General features: G+C 33.2%; 1 pseudogene; it reads left to right on the top strand.

Annotated features, from left to right (window-relative positions):
* The first annotated feature begins 1,615 nt into the window (after positions 1–1,615).
* The window catches only part of LOC119514730, a 31,755-nt pseudogene continuing 7,851 nt past the window's right edge, over positions 1,616–25,519 (top strand).

Below are 25,519 nucleotides of genomic sequence, written 5' to 3'. Positions count from 1 at the left end.
AAAAAAAATTAAAAATTCTTCTTTAAGCAGCTCTCCATAGTTTGATACTTTTGGAAAGAGACACATAAAAACACACTGTGGTGGTGTACATTTAACATTTATTACAACTTGTTGATGATGTGATAAAGCAGTGATCATGTGGCCTGAATATTGATCATGATTACAACAAAGCGTAATCCAGCCTGGCATATACAAGTGGAAACGTAAACCGTGAAGACATGTTTAAATACGTATGAGTATGTATAAAAGTGATATTGAAACAGTTATACAGCTTTTTAAAATATAGGGCCTACTAATGCCATTTTACTTCATTCAACTTCACTTTTCTATGAAAGGTGTCGTCATTTCTCTAAGACTTCTGACAGCCAGGCACTACCAACTCCATGGTTTCTGATGAGAAATCAGCACTTAATTGTGTTGTGGTTCCCTTGTGTGTCATGAATCACTATTCTCTTGTTGCTTTCAGAATTTTCTCTTTATCTTTGGCATTTGACATTCTGAGTAATAGTGTGTCTTGGAGAAGGTCTATTAGGGTTTATTCTGTTTTGAGTAGGTTGCACTTCTTGAACATGTATATTTATGTCTTTCATAAGAGTTGGGAAATATTTGGCCATTATTTCCTTGAATATTCTTTTTGCCCCTTTTCCCTTTTCTTCTCCTTCTGGGGTACCCATGAGTCATATGTTTGTGCGCTTCATGCTGTCACTGAAATCCCTGAGATAGTGCTTAATTTTTTCTATACTTTTCTCTGTTCTTCTGATGTTTGATTTCAATTGTTCCATCTTCTAGTTCTCTGATTCATTTCTTCTGCTTGTTGAAGTCTGCTGTTGTATGCCTCTAGTGTATTTTTAATCTCTACTGTTGTGCCTTTTATCCCCTAATTTCTGTTATGTTTCTTTTTAGACTTTCAAATTATTCTTTATGCTCACACATTTTCTTCTTAATATCCTAAATCTCTTTTTGCTTATTTCCCTTCATTTCCTTGAATTCACTTAGGATATTTGTTTGAACATCTTTGGCTAGTTGTTTCAGCATCTGAGTCTGTTCTGAAGTTTCAGTTTGTTCTCTTGACTGAGCTGTATCTTCTGTTTCTTAGTATGGCTTTTATTTTTTACTGATGTGTAGGCGTCTGATTATCTTGATAAGTTAACTCTGAAAGTCCATTTTTCCCTCTTGTCTAGGGTTTTATTGTTGATTGGCTTTGTATTAGGCTCTTCTTTGACGTTTGGTCTAACTTATTCTAGAATTTTAGAATCACCCATGTTTAACTTTTCAGATTTTCTCAGGTCTTTTTCATCTGATTATTGCCCTGGATATGCATCGCAATTTTTAGGATTGTACTTTTTGTGCAGTTGTTTCACCTACAGGAGAGAGCTTTCTTTCCTCTGTTCCTTCTCCCTGAATCTTGATCTGTTTTGTTTTTGTGTACTTTTCTCCCCAGCCTCTATGATTTGTTTATATTCTCTTCTTCACTCAGTGCCCTGTTTTCCTTTTGCTTTTCAGTTCTGGGACCCATCCTATCTTACAGTAGTTCTGTTTAACCCTTTCCCCCACCCCTTATTTTTTTCTTTAAGGCATTTCTGCCTCTGTTTCTTCCCCGTTAGTGTATTCCAACATGGGGAGGCTGATGGGGTCAATCCAGAAAGGTGGGTCACTTTGAAAAGTCCGTTTTGCCTTTTGGTTGTCCAGCCACTGAAACAGGATTGAGTGAGGGCACAGTAGTTCTTGCCAGCATTTTTATAGCAGTCTCTCCCCTCCCCTGGGGAGGGGGGTCTCCTTTTGCATGCAGCACTCCTCAGCAGTTTGTATGCTGCCCTGTCTCTGCAGACTTTGGTCCCTGTGCCTGGCAGTGCATGGAGTTCTAACTTGCTGTTGTGAGTCACTCTATAGTCTGCCTGACCCAGGCCATGCTGCCTTTGGGCATGGGACTGAGTGAGGGGGAGGGGAATGGGAACAGGCCAGTAGTCCAGGAGAAAATTTTCCTACCTGTATTTTTCTGTTTCCTTGATTCAGCATTTGTGGAATCCTTCTCCAGTCTCTACCATCCTCCAGAGTTCTCAGCAAGTGGGATTTGTTCTTTTATTTGCTAAATCTCTTGGGAGGCTTTTTCAGGGGTATCTTCTTACATTGCCATGTTGATGACATCACTCCTCTCTATCTCCAGATCCAAGGACATTCACTAATGTAACTAACTACCTTATGTGCAGTTATCAAGTTCAAGAAATTTAACATTGATTTAAAGCTTACATTCTATATTCCAATTTTTTCATATGTCCGAATAATGTCTCTTTGAGCCTTTTCTCCTCCCCTTCTAGATCCCATACAGGATCATGTGTTGCATTTAATTTCATTGTCTCTTTAGTACTCCTTCTTTTCTCCTCCTCCACCTCCTCCTTTTCCTTCCTTCTTCTGCTTCTGCTTCTTATTCTTCTTCCTCTTCCTTCTTTTTTCTTCTTCTTCTATTGTGGGAGCATATACATATAGCATAAACTTTCCCATCTCAAACAATTCTAGGTATACCATTCAGTGGGATTAATCATATTTACATTATTGTGGTACCCTCACCACCTTCCATTACTAAAACTTTCCCATCTCCCCAAACAGAAACTCTACACCCATTATGCATTAACTCCTCATTTCCCCTGAACTATGCTTTTGGCAACCTGTACTCTAATTTCTGTCTTAATGAGCTTGCATATTCTGTGGTATTTTCTTTGTGGGCTTGAATTTAACATTCTAAATCTACAACAACCTTGTTTTCTTTAATACCAACTTAACTTCAATAGTATACACAAACTATCTTCCTATATCCTGCTGTCCCTCTGTCTTTATGTTGTTCTTATCACAAATTCTATGCTTATACATTTTGAGTCCAAATCTCACCGATTTATCATTATGTGTTTGCATTTGCCTTATGATCCTTTAGGAAGTGAAATGTGGAGTTACAAACCAAAAATACTGGCATTTATATTTACCCATGTCATTACCTTCTAGGGATTTGATCTATTGTCTATTGTCCTTTCCTTTCAACCTGTAGATTCTGTTTACAATCTCTAGTGGGCCAGTCTAGATGTGATGAATTCCCTCAGCTTTTGTTTATTTGGGAATGTCTTAATGTTTCTGTCATTTTTGAAAGACAGTTTTGTTGAATATGGAATTCTTTGTTGTCAATTTATTGCTTTCAGAACTTTAAACATGTCATCCCACTGTCCTCTTGCCTCCACAGTTTCTGATGAGAAATCATCACTTATTCTTATTAAGGCACCCTTGCATGTGACATGTTGCTTTTCTCTTGTGGCTTTCAGAATTCTCTCTTTACCTTTGGCATTTGAGAGTTTAATTATAACATGGCATGGTATGTGTCTATTTGAGTTTATCTTGTTTGAGCTTCTTGAGCATCTTGGATGTGTGTATTCATGGCTTTGGTTAAATTTGGGAAGTTTTCAGTCATTATTTCTTTGAATATTTTCTCTCCCTCTTTGTCTTTTTCTTGACCCTAGGAATTTCCCTGTTTACAAGGGTATAGTGTTCCCTGGGAAACACTGCACTTTATAGCCTACAGCTAGCAATCCCTTTTCCCAGGCAGCATGATTTAACTGCTTTCCCACAGTGTTCTGTAGGAGGGGTCTTTGAGCTGCTTTCTACGTGCAGGGCAAGTTCTGGGATGGTGGGTCCCTCACGCCACCACTAGACAGATTGGGCCAGACATATATGCTCCCATTATGTGCACAAGGGTTATTCAGTTCTTTCTGGAACTGGAACCAGGGATCTGCACTCTGTTGGCTGGCTCTTTCACCTAACCTTAATGGGTGGGGGAAGCACCAGCCAGGGGCACCACAAGATCTTACCTCTTTTAAGTAGCCTTTTTCTTGATTCGTCAACTTACTTTGTTCCTGTAGTCCTTTGACTGTTTTCTGGATGTTTGAGAAAGATGTTTCCACCAGTTCTTGCTGGTTATTCAAAGCTTCTGTATGTGTTCAGAGCCCTGACGTGTCTCACTCTCCCATCTTGAACCTGGCAGGGCTGTCTGGCCTTCCTTGTTCTTAGGTTTCTTGAGTATATATAAGTAGAATTGTCATATTGTAGTTAGATACGTTTTTAATTTACTAGATATTGTAAATTGCTCTGTCTACCAGCATTGTATGAGAGGCCTTTTTTTTCCACATTCTCAACCTATATGCTTTAGCTTGTACTTTTATACAGCTGTATGCCATTAATGCCACTGAACTGTACTGAAAGAGGAGACTACTTATAGCTGACTGTGATCTTGATTTAGGGCATTTTAGAAGAGAATGTATCTAAAAGTCTAGACCAGAACTGGCCAATAGAAATATGAGTCATATATATAATTTTAAATTTTCTACTACCCACAAAAAAGTGAAAAGAAACACGTGAATTTAGTTTTGATAATTTATTTTATTTAATCCAATATATTAAAAATATTACCATTTCAGCATGCAATCAATATTCATAAATTATTATTGATATATTTTTCATGTTTTATAACATTTTCAAAATCCTGTGCATATTTTACACTTAAAGCACATCTTAATTTGGACCATCACAATTCAAATACTTAATAGCCACATGGGACTATTGGCTCCCATATTGAATAGTGTAGGTTTAGCTTAACATAACAAATGAATACAACTACAACATCAAAAACTTAATTCTATAACACAAATGTGACATTTAATTTCAAAGTCATATTTAAAAGGTTTCTTATTCCAGTCACCAAGTACATGTTTATTTAGCCTTTCAAAGAATAGCAAGCTGAATTTATTTTTCCTAGATTTCTAGGGAATAATCTGATTTAGATTTATATTACTGAATTGCTGATTTCTCCTCCCATATTCATGGCATGAAAGGTCAAGATAGATGTGTTAGTTTTCTATTGTCATATAAGAAATTACCACAAAGTGAGGGGGCCCAAAATACACACATTTATTATCTCACTGTTCGGTATGTCACGAATCCAGGCAGGCTCAGCTGCGTTCTCTGCTTGAGATCTCACAAGGTTGAAGTCAATGTGTTGGTCAGGCTGGACTCTTACCTGGAAGCTCAGGGAAGAATCTGCTTTCAAACTTATTCAGGTTGTTGGCCAAATCCATTTCCCACAAGGTCTGAGGTCACCATTTACTTGCAGTCTGTAAAATCGGGACTACTCATTGCTCCTAAAGGCTACCCACATTCCTTCTCAATGATTCCTCCCCCATCTTTGAATCAGCGATAGTACTTTGAATCTCACTGGCTTATCTTTCTTCTGCCATCAAGAGAAGCTCTCTGCTTTTAAAGGCACCAGCAGATTAGATGAGGTCCACCCAGATAATCTCCCTATCCTAAGGTCAACTGTGCTATATAACATAACACAATCATAGGAGTACTATCACAATAGTATTCACAAGTCCTGGGGATTTGAGCAGGGCATGTTTGAAGACCAATTTTAGGTATTCTGCCCACCACGGGAGAAAAGCAAGATGTAAGAGCATATTAATTATTTTGTTTAGAGGTGTTTTTCAGGATTTGAAAAACCAATACCATTTATTTATTTATTTTTATTTTTAAGCAATTTTATAGAGATATATTCTCATATCATACAATCCATCCAAAGTATACAATCAGTGGTTCACAGTATCATCTAGAGGTCTTCTCGTTTCACATTTGAATGAAAGAAAAATAATCTGCCCATTTCTTATTGTCTCAATACCTAGCAACCTGGTGCAAGCTACCATCAGCTCTTACCTCAGCTACTGCTGTCTCTCTTAACTGGTATTTTTGGTTCCGCATTTCTCTCCCTTCAGTCAGTTTTCAATACAACAATCAGATTACTCCTTTAAAACTGGAAATGGATCATGTTGCTTTTTTGCTTAAAACCTATCAATGGCTTCAAATTGTAGTTTAGAAAATAATAAAAAATGCTTGATGAGGCCTACAAAACCATGCCTAATCTTTCTCCTGGCTTCATCATCTGTTCTCACCTTCATCAATGTCTACTTTTGCTCAGTTACTGTGCTCAAATCATGGTGGTCTTGATTTAGTTCCCAGAACCTGCCATGATCAGTCTGCCTTCAGGACTTCTGCATATTTATTTTCTTTGCCCAAGCAACTTATTCCCCTTCTCTCCACTTGCCCAACTTGACCCTTACCATCTTAAATATCTCCTTCTCATAGAGGTTGTCTTAGTTTGCCAGGGCTGCTATAACAAATACCACAGAATAGTTGGCTTAAACAACAGGAATTTGTTGTCTTTCAGGTTTGGAGACCAGTGGTCCAAAAACAAGGTGTCAGCAGGATCATGATTTTTCCGAAGTAGCATTCTAATGGTTTGCTTGCTGGCAGTTCATATCTCAGTCTCTGCCTCCATCACATGGCCATCTGCTCCTTCTGTCTCCCACTTCTGTGTTCAAATTTCCTTTGCTTATAAGAAATCCAGTCATATTGGACTAGGGTTCACCCTGATTTAGTTAATTAGTTTAGTAATTAATAACATATTCATAGTTCCTATTTACAAATGAGTTCACATCCACAGGACTGGAGGTTAGGACTTGAACATGTTTTTATGGGGGTCATGATTCAATACATAACAGGTGTTTCCTTACCTCTGGTCTAAATTAGGTTCTGCTTTTTTACTTTCATAGCATCCTTTACTTTTTCTTTATATCCACTTACCACAATTTATACTTATTTATATTTATATTTGTTGTTTAATGTCTCTCCCTCAGACTGAGAGCAACAAATAAAGAATGTTTTGTTCACCTTTGTGTCTGGCACATGGTAGGCACTCAGAAAATGTTTGTTGAATAAATGAATGAATCTTCAACTTTTTCTTCTACTTGGTCTACCAGATTGTTTCCTTTCCAGATTTCTATAGGTCTAATATCATCCCCTTTTTTCTCTTTATTTTCCTCCTCTGTTCTCTTCTGAAGAGATGGGGAAAGAGAAAGAATACAGCTATTCCTTCTTTTCCCGCTTAAAGCTTAGCTTCCTAGCTTCCTACGTTGTTTTGTTGGCACGCTTGTTTATTGTTTTGTGTTTGTTAATATTTTCCACTAACTGCAGAAATATATTTGTAGGTCTCATTACCAATTAACACTTTACAATTTTGCAAATGAAAATTCTCATGGAATTAAGAGTATTTTCATGTAAATTCTTTGAGAATATTGTGAAAAATTACAAGTTTGAAGAATAATACTGTATAGAGAGGGATGAAGTAGATAAAAGACTTAGAGTATTCTTAATTCCTTGAATGTATTTTATGTATTTTCCCTTGAAACTTTACATTCTGGTATACAACCCTGAGGCAGACCAGTCCATTACATCTTACCTTAAGTCATTAAACAAAAAGAACCAAAAGACCCATCTGCTGGTTAGAAATATCAAACCGTATTACTACAGAAACATCTTTTAAAGTTACTGTCTTTTATAGATTAACATACATGACCTGCTTTTACCACAAGGCACAAGCTCTCTAATCTTTGACCTTTATATAGTAATTTCTTACTCTGTTTTTTCTACTTTGTGAATCTAAATATAAAAACTAAAACTGAAATTGCTTATTAATAAGGCTGTTTTTTGAGAAGAATTTTGTGCTATAGTTATGTCCACCTTTGCAAAAGAAAAACAAGCAAGAAAATATAAATTAAAATACCCTTAAGATGATATATATAGTATTTATAAAATTGTGTTTCAGTATGTGACTACAAATATATATATATATATATATATTTGTATGTTTTATGTATATATGTTCTTACTTAGACTAAAATTCTAGAGGGCAGGAATCATGTTGTGAACATATTCTTTATTGAACCCAGTAAGTTACCACATAAATATAAGAAATAACTGTCATTTAATCAAGCTATCACTGATTTTGTAACAGAATGACTTCTCAAGTTTTGGAATTTGAATTCTGGCAACTATGAATATTTGTTAGCTCAAAGAGTTTTGGTTTAAGGCAATTTATAAATACAGTCTGATCTATTACTTGGGAAGGGATGTGTCTTAATAGTCACAATCTACTTATATGCAGCCAGAGGAATAAAAATATTTTTCGTCTTTTCAAGGTCATATGGAAATTTAACTGTGCATCTAGGAATAATTTCGGTCTTTTAAAACAGATAAATACAATTTTGCATTTGAAAAAGTGTCTTTGCCAGAGTGTTGTTTAATCCTGATTGACAAATATAAATATCTTTCTGAAAGACTTAAATAAATAACTTGTAGGGTCAGCATTGTTGTACTTTAATAGTAGAAAGCAGCCCCTTATTGTTGTTGCTACTACATTTATTGAGAGCTTGTTCAGGCACTGTTTTACCTTTATTACCTCATTTAATCCTCATAAAAGCATATGATATAGGTTCTATTATTAGCCAGTTTTGCAAATGAGAAAGCCCAGGCAGAGAGTTTAAAGAATTTAGTCAAGTTTTCACCATCAGTTCCATCATTAGGACTTAAACCTAGGCATTTTGACTCAGGAGGTTATAGCTATGAACTTTCATTTTATGATTGTCATGCTGCATGTTGCAAACATATTTCCTACAGGGAAAAATCTCAGTGAAGATCCATATGTAGAAATTATGTTTGAATTTTTACTGCTGCCATTGCTTAGTTCAGGCTCTTATTAATTCTTGCGTTGATTACTAAATTCCCTCCCACTAGTCTCATTTCCCTCTAATCTAGCTTCACTAGATTTTCTAGCATTACTAAACTCACTGCCACTAATTCCCTCCCACTAGTCTCATTTCCCTCTAATCTAGCCTCACTGGATTTTCTAGCATTACTAAACTCACTGCAATTCTCTGAAGATATTACATTATTTATTGCTGCTATGCCTTTGTAGATGCTGTTAGTTCTGCATGGAATATCCACTTTCCTAGCTATAACTAACTTCCTTTTATTTTGTGGCGTGGGGTGGATTGGGGCTGTATTTTAAATTTATCTTCAATCTAAAAAATCCTTCTCACTCATAAATAGAGAAATGTAAGGGCTTTGCACAAAATGTGTCTTTCAACTCTTTCCTCTAATGAAAGAAAAGAAAAAATTAATAATAAATGAATCTTATTAAAAATACAATTTAAAATTCAGTAATTCTTTAACCATAGACTGAAAAAATAGTTATAACTTGGCATAGAGTTCATAGCAATGGCAAAAATTAAATATGTATATGTGTGTATATATATATATATATATATATATATATATATATATATATATATGTTCATTTATTAAGATACCTGGAGGTTTTTTTTCCATTTAGTACTTGACTAATCCTGCAACCTATTTAATTTTTCAATTTCAGTATTAATTATTGAAGTAGCCAAAGGAACCTATTTTATATACGTTTTTAATCTCTTATGTAGTAGCCATCAACTCAACAAAATGTCTCTTTTGTAAAGATCAACCCCCATCATTGGATCCATATGTTATAGCACAGTTTTGTAAGCATTATTGTAAAATCATTATTTTTTTGTATAATACATTAAAAAATGGCTTAAAGTAAAAGCTTGTCCTTCAGAGCCAGAATTTCATTTTATATAGCTTTTTAGTTTATGTTCAACAAATAATATTAAAATAAAACCTTCCTTGACTGTCAAGGAAAGGAGGAGGAAATAGGAAGAGTGATAGATTTTTCTAGTGGAGGTCTGTAAAAATATTTTGAAGATTAAAGTGTACTGAAGAAATTTAAAATAAAGGTATTTTTTCAGAATGAGACCTCACAAATGAATAATAAAAAAGTACATTACATGTGTATTTGTGGGGGAAAAACCCTAAAAAAAAAGTACATTAAGGTTATATTCATTCTCAAACCAACTAATTAAACATTATAATGGAGGAGTCCATTAAATAATTCATATATTTTATGTTTTTACATAGGTTATCAAAGCAAGAAACTGAATTTCTTCTCATTTCCCCAAGGACTACAGAAGGAGATTTTAATTAATTAAGACTTGCTATGCGGCATTTTTTTAAAAAAGCTTTTTATTTTACTCTAACTTTTGAAGGGGTTGTCAAAATAAAGATAGCCTTATGTGTGGCTTAGTAATTTTTGAGTTTAATGCGTACCATTAAAAAATTATTATAGTTATTTTTCCCTTAGGCATATATGTTCAGCTATTTAAAGCAAGACGTTAAATCATTTGGTATTTTGTAATATGTACAATTAACAGTAAATCCTAAAGAAATAGGACTAGAGTTAAAGACGGTATCCTTTTTTTGAAACTGACATTAACAGAGCTTATTTTCTATACTTATTCACGTGTTTTCCACCTCATTACAGAAAGAATCTCAAGTGGCAAATTAATTTTTACTATAATGGAAATAATATTTATTTATTCATCAAAAAAACCATTAAGTATCTACCGTATACCAAGCACTGTGCTAAATGCTGCTTATACAGAAATAAAAAGTAAATTCCTTTCCTCAAGAAGTATGAACTTCCGAGGAAAAGTCAGACAAATTAATCAGCAAGTACAATACAATGTGAGTATAATAATAATGATTATTATTATTAACTGTTACGTATGAAGCAATGTACTAAGCACATTATATGCTGTTATTCTGTTTTTCAGATAAGGAAATTAATGCTTAGAGACATTAGGTGACTTGTCCAGGGTCATACACAGTAAGTGGTAGAATTAGGATTTGAATTCAGGTATGTTTGACTCCAAATCTTGTTACCTTGTGCCAACCTAGGCTGGAACGTGTGTCAATGTAGGTGGATACTGGAAGGGAATGCTTGAGTTGAGTTTAGAAAGACAAATAGGAATTAGCCAGGAGGCAAAGTAAACTGAAAAGCACTTCAAGCAGAGAATGCCATATGGAAAGGCATGGAGATGAGAAAATATAGTTATTTGGGATTTGCTAGCGAACTTTTATTTCTATAAATGAGGGTAAGCCTAGGAGTGACCAGAGGTATTCATTCATTCAATCAATAACAGGCACTATAGACTTTGTATTCACTGCAGTTTCTAGGAAGTTATTGGAATTTTTGAAACTACAAATCATAGTAATGCCACTCTTCTAAAACAAAATGCCGCATAAACAGGAAGCAGGAGAGCCTTATGCTCTTATTTCTGCCCTCTAATTTGTTTTATTTGGCTGTTAGAACAATGGCTTCTAAATTGTAAAATCTCTTTCTTTCTCTTTCTTTTTTTTTCTGATCATTTCTCTCATCATGCTACCTGATGCCAAGCTGTGTGGAGATTTTAGAACTGAAGACTTCCTAAAGTGTTCCCATTTCAACTATGCTTAAATCCTATTTACTTCCTAAAAATTATGAAAGGATAAGTATGTTACTCAGTATCAGTATCCACTGTATGACCTTATCTTTCAGAAAATAAAATTGCTAAAACAGATCCTTTCATGGACATGTCTGGAGAGGTAGAAATACATCAAACTTCTGGATGGATATACAGGACAACATAAGACCATGTCCCAGATCATAAATCAGTATATAAAATCTAGAAAGTAGAGAATAGTTTTTCTGAGTTTGAAGGAATGATGTTAATAGACACATTTATCATTCAGTAAGAGAATTATTGGTCTTCTCTACCCTTTCAATCTAAAAAGACAGACTTCAAAAATTATTTCAAATACTATCTCCTACTAGAAGAATTTCCGAGGTCATTTGGAAGTAATCATTTCCTCCCTTGAACTACCCGAGTATTTTAAAAGATACTCAATAATTCCTTCCTTTTTATTTTGTCATTTGTATGCGTATATTATCTCCTCTATTACACTGCACCTTCCCTGAAGCAGAATTCATGTTTGGTCCTCAGCACTAAGCTGAGTGCCTTGTACGCACAAGGCACTGAGTTAATATTTAATGAATTAAAGCATAGCATGTATATCATAAAGTAAATCATTAGAGTGGTCTTTCTCATGTTTTAAGTTTTGACCGTGAAGTACATACATCAGAATCATCTGGAATATTTTGTTAAAAATGCAAATTCCTATGCTGCTGCCTACTGAATAAGAATTTCTTGGAGTACCAGGAATGTGTTTAAAAAAAAAACTCTAGGTAATTACGATGCATGCTAAAGTTTGAAAAACATTTCATTAGGGAGAATGCATTTACATGAAATTATAGATATGTATAATGTTAAAAATAATAAATTAACAATTAGTACACATAGTAAGTTATAAAATATAAGAAGAAAGAAATGAATAAGAGATTTTCAGTGCAATTTTTTCCATCTGTCATCAGATATCAGTATTCAATCTTTTGGAATTTTCAGTCTTAAAAAATATATTTAAATTAAATAATTTAGACTATTGGTGACCATTCTCTATGAATGCATTTGAAATAAAGCACCATAATTAAAGACTGTGAAAAAATGCATTGAGCCAAGCAGTGGCACATTCTTATGTTACTGTATGGATAGATTGCCTTTTAGGGCATCATACCTTATAGATTGTGACTAATAGTTTTATTGTCAGAAATAGTGCGATTTAGATAACACATGACAATATATATTTCTTATCTTTCTCTAACAAAAAATTATATTCTAGATTTACTTGTCTATAGACATTTTATCTGTGATTTTAAAAAATATGACTATCTTGGTTTATGCATTGTTGGAATTGACAGAGGCTAGGATAAGCTGTAGCAAACAAGTCCAATATAGATCTTCATCCAGGTAGTTCTTTTATTTCTAATGTGATGTAATAGTTTTATAAACTTAAGCTGTCTTTATTAGAATAATAAAGATAAGTTACACTTAAATAATGCTGTAGAGCACTGTTCAAGTACTTTGCATATATTAATTCATTTAAACCTGACAACAACCAAATGAGGTAGGTACTGTTACCATCAGCATATTACAGATAAGAAAACTGAGGTAACACAGTAAGAGGTTTGTCCAGGATCACACAGCTGGTAAGTGGTTAGGATGTGAACTTGTACAGTCTAGCTTCAGAGTTGGTATTTTATTTGACTTTGTCATATCCATTATCAGGAGCTATTTACCGCAATTAAATGACAAATGTTTCCAAGTAAAGCTTTGAAACAAATTCAGTCTGCATCTAACCATTATCTTTTTTTAATTGTTTAACACTATTCCTGCTTTGACTGATTACATGCATTGATATCTAGATTTCTTTATTTAAAATTAGTTGGATTTCAAAGGATTATTTTAGCATGCTTTTCTTGATGTTTGTAATTGTAGTAGATGATCATCTGTAGTAAAAAAAAAAAAAGAAAATATTCATATCTTCAGTACTCTGACCAAAGTAAAAGTCCAGTCATTTTCCTTTTCAGAAGCCATTGGAATGCTTACATAAATTTGTGAGCTGATGATTTTAAACATTATACATTAAAAAAAGTGTATGTATGTGTGTGTATTCTTTCTGATAAAAAGTTACCAACATGTTTTTCTACAAAAAGGTTACATTTTTAAGAATGTTTAAGTGATACATGAATAAAATATTTGTCCTTGGATCTGTGTCATTTTCTCATTTTTAATTCTCCAAATTGGTCATTTTAGGTGTCTTCTAATTGCTTTGTTTTAATAAATACTGAAAACAATTTAACCACCTTATAGAAATATGTAACTTACGAATGTTATACATTAGACTGTTTCAATATGTTAATTATGTTTAAAAATAAATCTGTCCCTTCAAAACACTAACTTGCCCAAGAGGTTTAATTGAATACCACCAAGCTTCTGTTAGAACAGTGCAGCTCAGAAGAGGACACCCAAATTAGAGAGAAGCCCAGAATAGAATATAAAGAGAGATTTTTACCCTCAGGATAAAGGTTTCCAAAAAGGGAAGATGGGTTAAAGGGAAGATGGGCTATAAGAATCTTGAATAAGAAGATCATGGGTATGCCCAATCATATGGCTCTTATTAATATAATTAATATGTATTAATTCTTCAAAGCAAATTTATAATATAGTGAGTTGAAAATCAGTACAAACATAGAATTATGTGTGGAAGTATTAAAGGAGAAGGATCACTTAATTTTAGATTTTATGTGAGGAAAGATATTTCTCGAATTTTTTTGTTTTGACGTATCTATATTGTCATTTTATTAATAGTGGAAAAAGAATGTACATTACTTATTTATGAACAAAGTGTTTTTCTATTCTAAATTTCATGTCAATAGGAAACTTAAGTAAATTTTAAATGTAAATCAAAGATTTGATTGTGCTACTGAATAAGTACCATTTTGATGGCTAGGAGGAGTCGAACATAGTGAAGAAGAGGGCCAAACAAGCATCTTTAGAAGAGTACATAAGTCATTTAATAATTGTTGAAAGAATGAAAATGCCCTATTTTTCAGATAAATTGAATTTTACTTTTTTATACCAGGTATTTATTCTGTTTAACTATTTCTTAGAGTTTTTACTAGAATACAAGCTCCATGAAGGCAAGGACTTTGCTTTGTTCACCACTGAATCCTCAACACCTAGAATAGTGAATACTTAGTACATAGTAGGTTTTCAATAAGTATTTGATGAATTAATGAATATATGTTTATACACATTTTAAGTAGCATTTTTTCCTAATTATGTAAAAAAAAATTTCATAAGATGTTTTGAAACTACAGGAAAGAAGAAAATGAAAATTACTTGTATTTTGCTGCTTCAAATAGCCAACTTTTAGGAATATTTTTCTCTAGTCCTTTTTTTCCTATGCAAATACATAATAAAATTGAGATCATACTTAAATATATGTGTGTGTATATATAAATATATAGTTTTGTGTCTTGCTTTTTAAAAAACTTTAGAAAATTAAAATCTTAGTGTGGTAACATATACTTAACATAAATTTTCCCATTTTAACCATTTTTAAGTGTACAGTTCTGTGGTGTTAATTACATTCACAGTGTTTTGCTACTATCACCACCATCCATTACCAAACTTTTTCATCACCCCAAACAGAAACTCCGTACTCCGTTAGGTAATAATTCCCCATTCCCCACTCCTTCCAACCCCTGGTAACCTTCTTTTTTAAGGAAATAACATTCAATTGTATGTATGTACCACATTTTGTTTATCCACATCTGTTGATGGAGACTTGGGTTGTTTTCCACAAGTGGGTGTTGTGAATAATGCTGCTATGAACTTGGTGTAGAAGTGTCTGAGTCCCTGTTTTCAATTCTTTGGGATATATAACCAAAAGTGGAATAGCCAGGTCTTATGGTAGTTATGTTTAGCTTTCTGAGGAACTGCCAAACTGTTTTGTACAGCAGCTGCATCATTTGACATGCATCATTTGACAGGAAATGTTTTGTTTTGTACAGCATCTGCATTATTTTACAACATTTTACAAAGATTTCAATTTCTCTACATCCTGGCCAACACTTACTATTTTCCATTTTTTAAAAAATACTAGCCATCCTAGAGGTGTGAAATGGTATCTTATTGTGGTTTTGATTTTGATTTTCCTAATGACTAATGATGCTGAGCATATTTCATGTATGCCCTTTTTTCTTTTAACACATTAAAGTGAGCATTTTCCCAAATCATTCCTTGAAAACATATTGTTAAAAATTCATAAGGTCCTAGTAGAGTTTTGCCCAAATCCAGAGTAGGAAATACATTTTACTTTGTGGCCAAGATCATACATAAATATTTAATTGTATCAAAAATTTTATAAAACATTTTTATAATGTTTTATAAAGCATTACTAAATGTGATGTACACTGACATTTCCTGTTCTATTTCATTTTTAAAACTGTATATCATATCCTCCAAATTGATTTTACATCTTACTAATCAGTTGCAGCCCATGGTTGAAAAAACATTGTACTCCTGTACTAATACATTGAAATTTAAGTATTACTTTTTTACTGGACAAATTTGGTTCTTTTGATTTTTTGCCACTAGGTATAAGTAATTAAAAGTATGTATGAGTGTATTTACCAAAATAACTCATACTGGTTGTAAGAAATCATTGTTGAAGTGTTAAACAGTAAAGTCTTAATTAATTGGTTATGTATCCTTTCAGATTTTTCTGTGCATTCATACATTCTCTATATACACACACAGTTTTATTTTTTTTCCTAAACAAAAATAATAATATCCTACACCTTTAAAACTTTAAAGTTAGTGTATCATATCGATATGTAGAGATTTGCCTCATTTATCTGTCCATTGGATTGTGCTCCACTATATGTGGATCATAATGTAATTTTTCCATTATGAATGAACGTATGTGTTGTTTCCAACTTTTTATGTATCAAGGAATGCTGCAATGACTACACTTAGACATAAATCTCTGTGCACTTCTACATATATTCTTGTAGAGTGAATTCTTGTGAGACTGCTGGAATGTGCAGTATGCACGTTAATTTTTTTTGTTTTGCTGCCAAAATACCCTTCAAAAAGTTTATATCCGTTTCCACTACCTTTCATAAGTATGTGAGAAAAGTTTCCTCATGTTGTCAACATTGGATATCTTCAAACTTAATTTTTGTTTATCTGATGAGCAAAATATATGTGTTTAATTTGAATATATTGGTTTAGCATCTTTTCATATGCTTATTGGCAATTGTATTTCTTTTATAAATTGCCTGTTTATATCCTTTGCTGATTTTTGTGGTTTTTTCTCTTTATTATTGATTTGTATGAAATTTTCATGTGTTATGGATATTAGCCTGTTGAGTGTTATGTATTGCAAATGGATTCTCCAGTATGTAAATTATTTTAAAAACTGTATTATGGCTACTTTTTCTATAGAGAAGTTTCAATTTTTGCACTTGGTCAAATCACCTAATTTGTTTTCTTTATAAATTCTTGGATTTGTATCATATTTAAAAAGGTCTTCCTGACCTACCCACCTATTCTTTTATATTTTCTTTTTTATGTTATAAAAAGAAGCTATATTTATAGCTTTTTTATCCATCTAGTATTAATTTTTGTTTCTGTTTTAGATACCATTACATTTCATTATTTAAAATTGATATATCTAATCATTACTTCTGATAATTCAACAACACATAAATAGGAAGATTGGAGAGTTTGTGAAGGGAAGTTATAACTTTGTTAAAATGCTTGAATTGGAATCTGGAATTCGATGATGTAGTTGGCTGGTGCATGAATGTAAGATTTACAAGCTGTTGGAACAAGAGTAGATTTTTTTTTAATTTACTTTTTAATTTTTTTTTAGAAAAAAAATATTATTGAATAAGCATTAAATCAGAATGTAATGCATCACAGACAATCCACTAAAGAGATTGTAAAGAAATAAATCTCACCCTTTTATATAGCCAAGCAGATACAACTAATTGCATACGTATTTTCAAGATAAACAATAAATAGTCTTCAGTTAAGAGGACTTGGCAGCATAATTTGTCAAGCCTAGTTTATTTTAAATTCAGCTGGTAATTAGGGTGGTCTTTTTGTTTGATAATTGCCTCTATCCAAAGGAATAATGAAACTTTTTATATCAGATAGTTACAACTTGGAGCTAGACACCTTAGCTAAATTCCCATGGAAATGGGGAGATGGGGTGCTACTTTCTTGATGTGTACATTTCAGAGAAATAGTTCCTAGGTGCTTGAGAAAGACATTCTTGGGTTGTAAAGCAGGCAAAAGGCATATTTAGCTTTTAAAAAGATACACATACATCTCAAAGAGGCAGGGGAAGGCTTGACAAGTTTTTTAAAATAATGCTCTAGGAAGAAGGAAGGAGATAGGGGTCTGTTTCCCTTTTTGCATCAGGGAAAATATATATATATATATTTTTCAGTTTATTTTTACCTGTACAATCCCCTTTTATCTCCACTGCTGTCTCTACTTTTCTCTGGGCAGGTTGCGGCCATGTAAATAACAAGTGTACAGTAAAATGCAAAGCAAAGAATTTTGGGGGATTACAATAGGTTGAATTTGAAAATTTGGTATATTTGCCTTGAAGAAATAACCCTTAATTATTTGTACCAGTTTTGAAAGGTTAAGCTAGATTTCTGATTAGCAACGCACAAATTTCTCCTTTATCATACATTAATTTTGTGAGTTGTGCTGTCTTTATAGCTGTACTTTTAAGTGATTAACTATTTCAGTATTATTTTGTAGTACCTTACAAAGTTTTACCCAATCCAACCCAAAGGAGTAGCTTAACACTGGAGCCTGATAATTTAAAATTTGAATTGTTTTTTTCATAAGGCCCAATAAATTTTTTTCTGAGTTTTTGTCAATCATATAAGTAATTTCACATTTATATGAATGTTTAGGCCCTTCAGTAATTATTTTATCTTCCCAAATAAGTTTTCCTAGATGTGAAAAGTGTAGATATTTTGGAGGTAGGAAAAACATTTAAACAAAAATGCAGATTTCTCAACAGGCTTCATGACTAACCAAGTTCACTTGAAACATAGTGTATGTGTGACAAATTCTTGCTGACATTTTCTCTCTTAGATAATGGTAAAATCTTTGTATATTTGTATGAGAAAAAGTCTTGAAGGAAATATACCAATTTTTAGCAGTGATTTTCTCTGGATGTTGAGATTTTTAAAATTTTCTACTTAACAATGTTTTTTTCCCCACATCAAGTGTTAATTGTTAAGTAATGATAATATAGAGGGAGGTAAAGGTTGCAATGAAGGGCTCTTCCCCTCTGGATCTATTTAAAGCCAAAGAGGAAAAATTGGTGGGGTAAGAATGAAAGAAACCTTTGGAGACAAAATGACCATATAATTATATTTTGTGATAAGTGAGGTAGAGAATTCTACAAGTAGTTGCATATGTACATAGGCTTGATTGTAAGAAGGAAAGTTGCAAAAAATGAAAATTGTTTTTTCACCTGAGACTAGGAAAATTGGGAAGCACTAAAAAAATAATTGAATAATTATAAATTATGCTGCTGTTTAAAAAGGCAAAAGAGCAACTAAAACTACTGTGACTCCATTTGTGTAACTGAGAAAGTAGGATTTTTAAGGACTGATTATGATTACTGAGTCATTATATAGGTATACCTTTTTACTTTTTGGCATAATAGAGCAGACAGAGGGAAATACCTGAAACCTGAATTGTAGTCCAGCTGCCTTGATCTCTGATAATGAATGTATAGCCTTTATCTTGTGCCTCTGTGATTGTAAAAACCTTGTGACTAACACTTGTACCCATTTATCCGGTTTTTCGATTTCAGAGTCTTATGATCACTAAAGACAGCCCCTAATGTTTATTAATGAAGGGTCTTGAGTCAGCCCAGAACTAACCCACCCCAAGTCCAAGTTTATCTTGATAACCAAAGCTGGATCTAACCAAAATGGGCCTGCCTGACCTGTGCAGTAGCTTAGACTTTAACCTATAAGTCACCTATACCTCATAATATTAAAAATCAAGCCCATCATCATATTAAGGCTGCCATTTTCTGTGACTAAGCATGTAATCAATCTGCGCATGCTCAATAATTAGATCATTTCTGATTACATGATCTGGGGCCATTGTACTCATTATCCTAAAAACTGCCTATCTTTTGATGCTATAAAACTGTCAGAATTACTACAGTTCGGGGAGACAGATTTTGAACCCTTAGGCCATTGCTCTCCTTCATGCCTAGCAATAAACTCTTTTTCTCTTTGAAACCCCAGGAATTTGTCATTTGAGTGCATTGATCAAAAGAATCTACTGCCTTGGTCCAGTAACACTTGGAGCAATCTTAGTTCAAGTTTTTTAAAGGATATTTATAGAAGAAGAACATGGAAAAGTGGCACAAACATTTAAGTTTGTCAGAAAAACTAAAATTCAAAATAGAGGTAGGGAATATGCTAAAGATATTTTAAAGATTTCACAATTGTTTTCGGAAACAACATATTTTGACTTAATATTAACAGCTCCTATTTTGTTTACATATTTTCCATCCTGGAGAACAACCTTTGTTCTGCAATAACAACAAAAAATCACCTTAGTATAAAAGAATTAAATCCAATATATGTGAAATTAGTTAAGGAAGCATTTAACTCATAAGACTTTGTTTCCTAATCTGAACTAATTACATCTGAGGATGCTGTGAGAACTTGTAGGTGAGGAAGCTGTACTTTGAGGAATTATTGACAACAGGAAAATGAAAAGATTGGAGGTAAGCAATAAGTAAGAACATTGATTACCTGTTGACCAAATTCAGGAATGGATTAATGGACTTTTATGCAAGTAATGAAAATAATTTGGAAGTCTGTATAGCAACATGGACTGAACAAAAGGGTTTAAGAAATATAATATGACTAAATATATAGTCCTGTACTTGCATTGAAAAAATCAACTGTATGATTTTTTACAGTTGAAAAAGAATGGATGAAGGATAAATATCTTAATGGCAACATTTATGACAGGGAATTTTATGGTTAGTAGATTTAACATGAACCAACAGGATGATTTACCTACTGAAATTTGATATATTATAATTGTTTGAATAAGGAAGGTTGGTTAGGCCATTCCTGGCAAGTATCCAAATTTAGGTACTGCATTTGAGGAAGCTGGCATATGTCCAATGATAGCAGTATCAGCCTTTTGTCATGTGGAAAAAAGGATTAGACTTAATCTGAGCCATAAAGCAGCTGGGACCAAAGATTAGAGAGAGATTTCAGCTCAAAAGAATAGTTTTCTAGTGATTGTAACCATCTAGAGAAGAGGCTGCTTTAAGAGGTAGGAATTTATGTGTGCATTGTTTACCTATTTTTTAATTGGAGTATTTGTTTTTTGTTAAGTTATTAGAGTTCTTTTCATGTTCTGGATACATGTCCCTTATCAAATATATGATATGTAAATATTTTTTCCCTTCTTTGGGTTTTTTTCCCACCTTCTTGATAGTGTCCATTGAAACACATTTTTAATTTATTAAAAAAATTGTATTGTGATAAAATATATATAAAATTTGCCATTTAGCTACTTTAAATATTATTTTTAATTGTGGTAAAATATACATAACAAAAATCATTTAATCATTTTTAATTGAACAATTCTGTGATGTTAATTATATTGACAATATGGTGTAACTTTCAACACTGTCTGTTTCCAGAATATTTTCATTATCCCATATCCATTAAGGAATAACTCCCCATTTTCTCCTTCCCCCAGCCCTGGTAGCCACTATTCTACATTTGTCTGTCTGAATTTGCTTATTCTAAATATTTCCTATAAGAGAAACCATACAATATTTGTCATTTTGCGTCTGGTTGATTTCATTTAGTATATTTTCATGATTCATCCATCTTACAAAAGGTGTGTACTTCAGAACTTAATTCCTTTTTATGACTGAATAATATTCCGTTTTATGTGTATAACACATTTTGCTTATCCATTCATTTGTTGACGGACATGAGTTTTTTTTTTTACCTGTTCATTTCTATGAATAATGCTTCTGTGAATATTGTTATACAGATTACCTGTTCAAGTCCCTACTTTCAGTTCTTTGGGGCTTATATCTAAGAATGTAATTACTGGGTCATGTGGTAATCAGTTTAACTTAACTGAGGAAAATGGCTATACCATTTTACATCCATACCAACATTGTACAAGGGTTCCTATTTTTCCATATCCTGGCCAACACTTGTATTTTCTGCTATTTTTGTTTTGTTTTGTTTTTTTGATAATAGCCATCCTAGTGGGTGTAAAGTGGTATCTTGTGATTTTGATATGTATCTCCCCAATGGCTAATAGTGTTGATGGCATCTTTTCATGAACATATTGGCAATTTGTATATCTTTTTAGAAGAAGTGTCTATTCGAGTTCTTTGTCTATTTTTTAATTGAGTTGCTAGTCTTTTTGTTGTTGAGTTGTAGGAGTTCTTTATATATTCTGGATTTAAAACCCTTATTGGATATATGATTTGCAAATATTTTCTCCCATTCTGCCGGTTGTTTTCACTTTCTTGTTAATGTCTTTTTATGCACGAAATTATTAAATTTTTGCAAAGTCCAGTTTATCTGTTTTTTCTTTTTTTGCTTGTGCTTTTGGTGTCATATCTAAGGAACCATTACCAGTGTCACAAAGATTTATGCCTATATTTTCTCCTAATAGTTTTAGCTCTTATATTTAGGTCTATGATCCATTTTGAATTAATTTTTGTATATAGTGTCAGTAGGGGTCCAACTTCATTCCCTTGCATGTGGATATCCAGCTGTTCCAGCACTATATGTTGAAAAGACTGTTCTTTCCCCATAGAATTGTCTGCGCATTAAATTTTTAAAGGAATAGTACAACTATATTTTTAATAAATATAATGGAAATTTTGGAAAATGGAAGATAGAAAGTAATGCATAATTCTCCCACCTTATCCATGTTTAACATTTTGTTTTTCCCTTCTAGTCACCCTTCCATAAGTATAAATTTTAGAGTTGGAATTCCAATTTACTAATTATGTATTCTGCCTTTTTTGTTTAATATGTGATAGGCATTTTCCATTGCTATGTAGATTTCCAAATTTTGTTGTTGTTGTTACCTAACGGTCTGTTTACAGGCTCTATATAATTTAATAAACCAGTCTTTTATTTTGAATATTTCCTGTAAATCTTTAATATTTATATAACATTGCAGTTACCGTCTTTGTTCTTATGTTATTAACCTTATGATGGATAATTTCCAAATTTCAGGAAGGACATTGTCCCCTCTTATATTGAAAACCAACTAGAGACTACTTACATAATTTTGATTTTGAGAATTCTGTGGTGTGTGTGTGTCTGCATGTTATTTATTCAGTTGGCCCATTTAATATACCAATAGCAGCTAAATTGACCTCTGACTATAGGTCAGGCAAGGTGCCTGATAGTTTATGTGCATAAATTCTATTAGATAAGGAATTCAAGGCTCAGAGAAGTTTGATAATTTTCCCAAGGTCATATAACTAGTAAATGGCAAAGATGGCATTTGAACCCAGGGCTGTATGACACCAAAATCCCATTGGCTCCCAGAATATGTGTAAACAGTTTTGATGGCAAGATTCTCACTGTAATAGTTTAGCTATTTTGTGCAGAGGTTCTCTGAATATTCATGGAGTACTAAGTACTACTGCATTATTGGCCCAAATTTTGTTTGTAAATAATGGGAGCCTCTTTTAAGACAGGATTTCCTCTGTAGCTTTAATCATTATTCTTGGAGCCCACAAATTGTTTTATGTTATTACCATTTACAAAGTATATGCCATTCCAGATAATCTAGCCAATACAGAAATTGCTTTACTCAGTGAGTAAAATGCTGCAATAAAAAGAAAACGGAAAATGAATCAGAGATCATTAATACCTAAATGTAAATTAAATTTCCTGATATTTTAAAGATACAGGTTTTAATTTTAATTTTGGGGAGTTGGAGAATATACACAATAATAGTATTTCTGACCCAGACGTCCAACTGTTTATATGATGTATATTCAGTCAGTAGTGTTCAGCTGTTAGTAGCAATTTCAATTATAGAATTATTAAATATGTTTAGTAATTGGAATAATCATCTACAATTCATTGCTACTTCTATAGCCTGAAAGGTGAAGAGAAAAGAAGGCACAATTATAAGAATTAATGGTATAGGAAAATAATGACTCCTGCCACTTTCACAGATAACAGTTCTCTTTGAAGCATGAAAATGCTAGTTCCAAACACAAACTTGTTCCACGTTTCTATTTTTGCAGTCTTTCAGCACATCAAACTGCGTAAACTCTTACTTTCCTTACTTTCATCTGAAGGGTTAGAGTATTTCCTCAAGATTAACAAGGCAACTGGAGAAGAATAACCCGTCAGTCTGGTAGAATAGTAGGTACTCTTTCATCACCGGTGTAGCTTCAAGAGGGATTCACATGTAATTGTGAGGAAAGAAGGGAACATTTATTAGCAGAAGCAGGCCATTTTACTAAATGCCAATTCCCAGAATTTGCTTCTTTTTACTAGTTTTAGTTTTTATTTTGTCTTCTTAGTAATATTTAAAGGAATGCTCAGTTTGTTTCTGCTCCAGTTCCTGCTGCTATTGAGAAGGTGGACAGAGAAGAATTTCATATACATAAGTATAAGAACAATGGCTATATTATTGGTGTAGAATTTGAAGACTTCGGGCCTAATTCTTTCCTTTTCTTCGCCCCCCCCCCCCCCCCCAGTCTCTAGAGACAGAATCAGGGAGTTTAGGGCAGACAAATTGAAATTCCTTTAAGTGCTATTATGAAGATAAAAACTGATCAACCAAGGAGTTAAATAAATTCAATGAATTGGCCTTTAGACAAAATGATTTTTGATAAATTTATTTTTGTCATTGGCCCAGAGCTCACCTAACCAACTGGATCAATCAACTGTGCTAATCTTAATGAGGTAGCAGATACTTCAACTATATAGTGAAAGTCCTGGGAGCCCTTCAGAGTCAAGAAAACCATGCCCTATTAAGTTTCCTCTTTATCTTTTGAAGTTTGAAATCTCCACCAATGCAGTTTACCTAGATAGCCAATCAAGCCCCTAGTTCATTACCTTTAACCAAATATTTTATATTTTATTTATACAAAATAAAGCCCACCTGCCTAAATCCATCCCTATAAGGTAGACAAACCTCGGTCCAATCAGTAGGCATCAAGTTAACTTCCTTTCTATGTTTATAAAAATCCTTCGCTATCTGCAGAACCCCGAAGTAACTTCCTTTTTGACTTCTTTTGCTGCAGCAAGACTTTGGTGTCCTGAGTAGAATACTGTAGTCTGCATACCCAACTCTGATTTGTCTTTCACAGCTACATTGCCTTCATAGTCTCAAAATTGAGAATTTTCATAATGGCAGACCACAAAATGGACTATCAAACTTAACATATAAAATGTGCATGTGTTTTAGACTAAAGGATTGACTAGTGTAAAAGCAATTAAATGACCTTTTCTGTTTATGCTGATAGACTTCTCCTCTAGCTTAATGCTCTCATTGGAACGCAAGCACATATTTCCAAGAGAACATAGGACATATACTTTTGGAAGCCCATCTGTTCATTTTTCATTCAGTACATCCAAATCAAGATTCTGCCTCTTTCCTCATCAAATAGCACCTCTTTGGAATTTCTTCAGGCTCACACTTAGTCATCTCATTTTTTTTTCTATCTCAACACCCATTCAGTTATTCATCTAGTTCTGTAACTTTTTTCTTTTGAAATGTCTCTCAGATTTTTCCTTCTCCATGCTTATTGCAACTACCTTAGTTCAGGTCTTCCTTACTGCCTTCTAGCTTGTTTTCTTGCTTACATTCTTTTTAGTAGTAGGTTAAATTTGCACTGTTTTTATCAGGTGCACTGTGAGAGGAACCCAGCAACTCTTTGCAAAATTCACTAGCTAATCTCTCTGCCTCAACCTAGGGTGTTATATTCAGAAAAAGCAGCTATGTTGTACTAATGCTTTTCTTGCTGGCTGCTGTTTTTTATTTCTTAGATGACCTCTTAGATGTGAACTTTGGTACTTGTGATCCTAGCCTATTGCCTTGTCCAGAAAGACATAAATAGAAATAAAAGGAAAACCTAATTTAAATGATCAGAGAAGGCAGCCCATAATTGATTGTTTAATAATATTTGTCTTGCCTGCTTGACTATATACATCTACATAAAACTGCGTTCCCTATTCCATGAGGGAAGAAAC

Source organism: Choloepus didactylus, chromosome 18, assembly GCF_015220235.1.
Source record: "Choloepus didactylus isolate mChoDid1 chromosome 18, mChoDid1.pri, whole genome shotgun sequence".
Lineage (NCBI taxonomy): Eukaryota > Metazoa > Chordata > Mammalia > Pilosa > Megalonychidae > Choloepus > Choloepus didactylus.
This window is presented reverse-complemented; position numbering and strand designations above follow the sequence as displayed.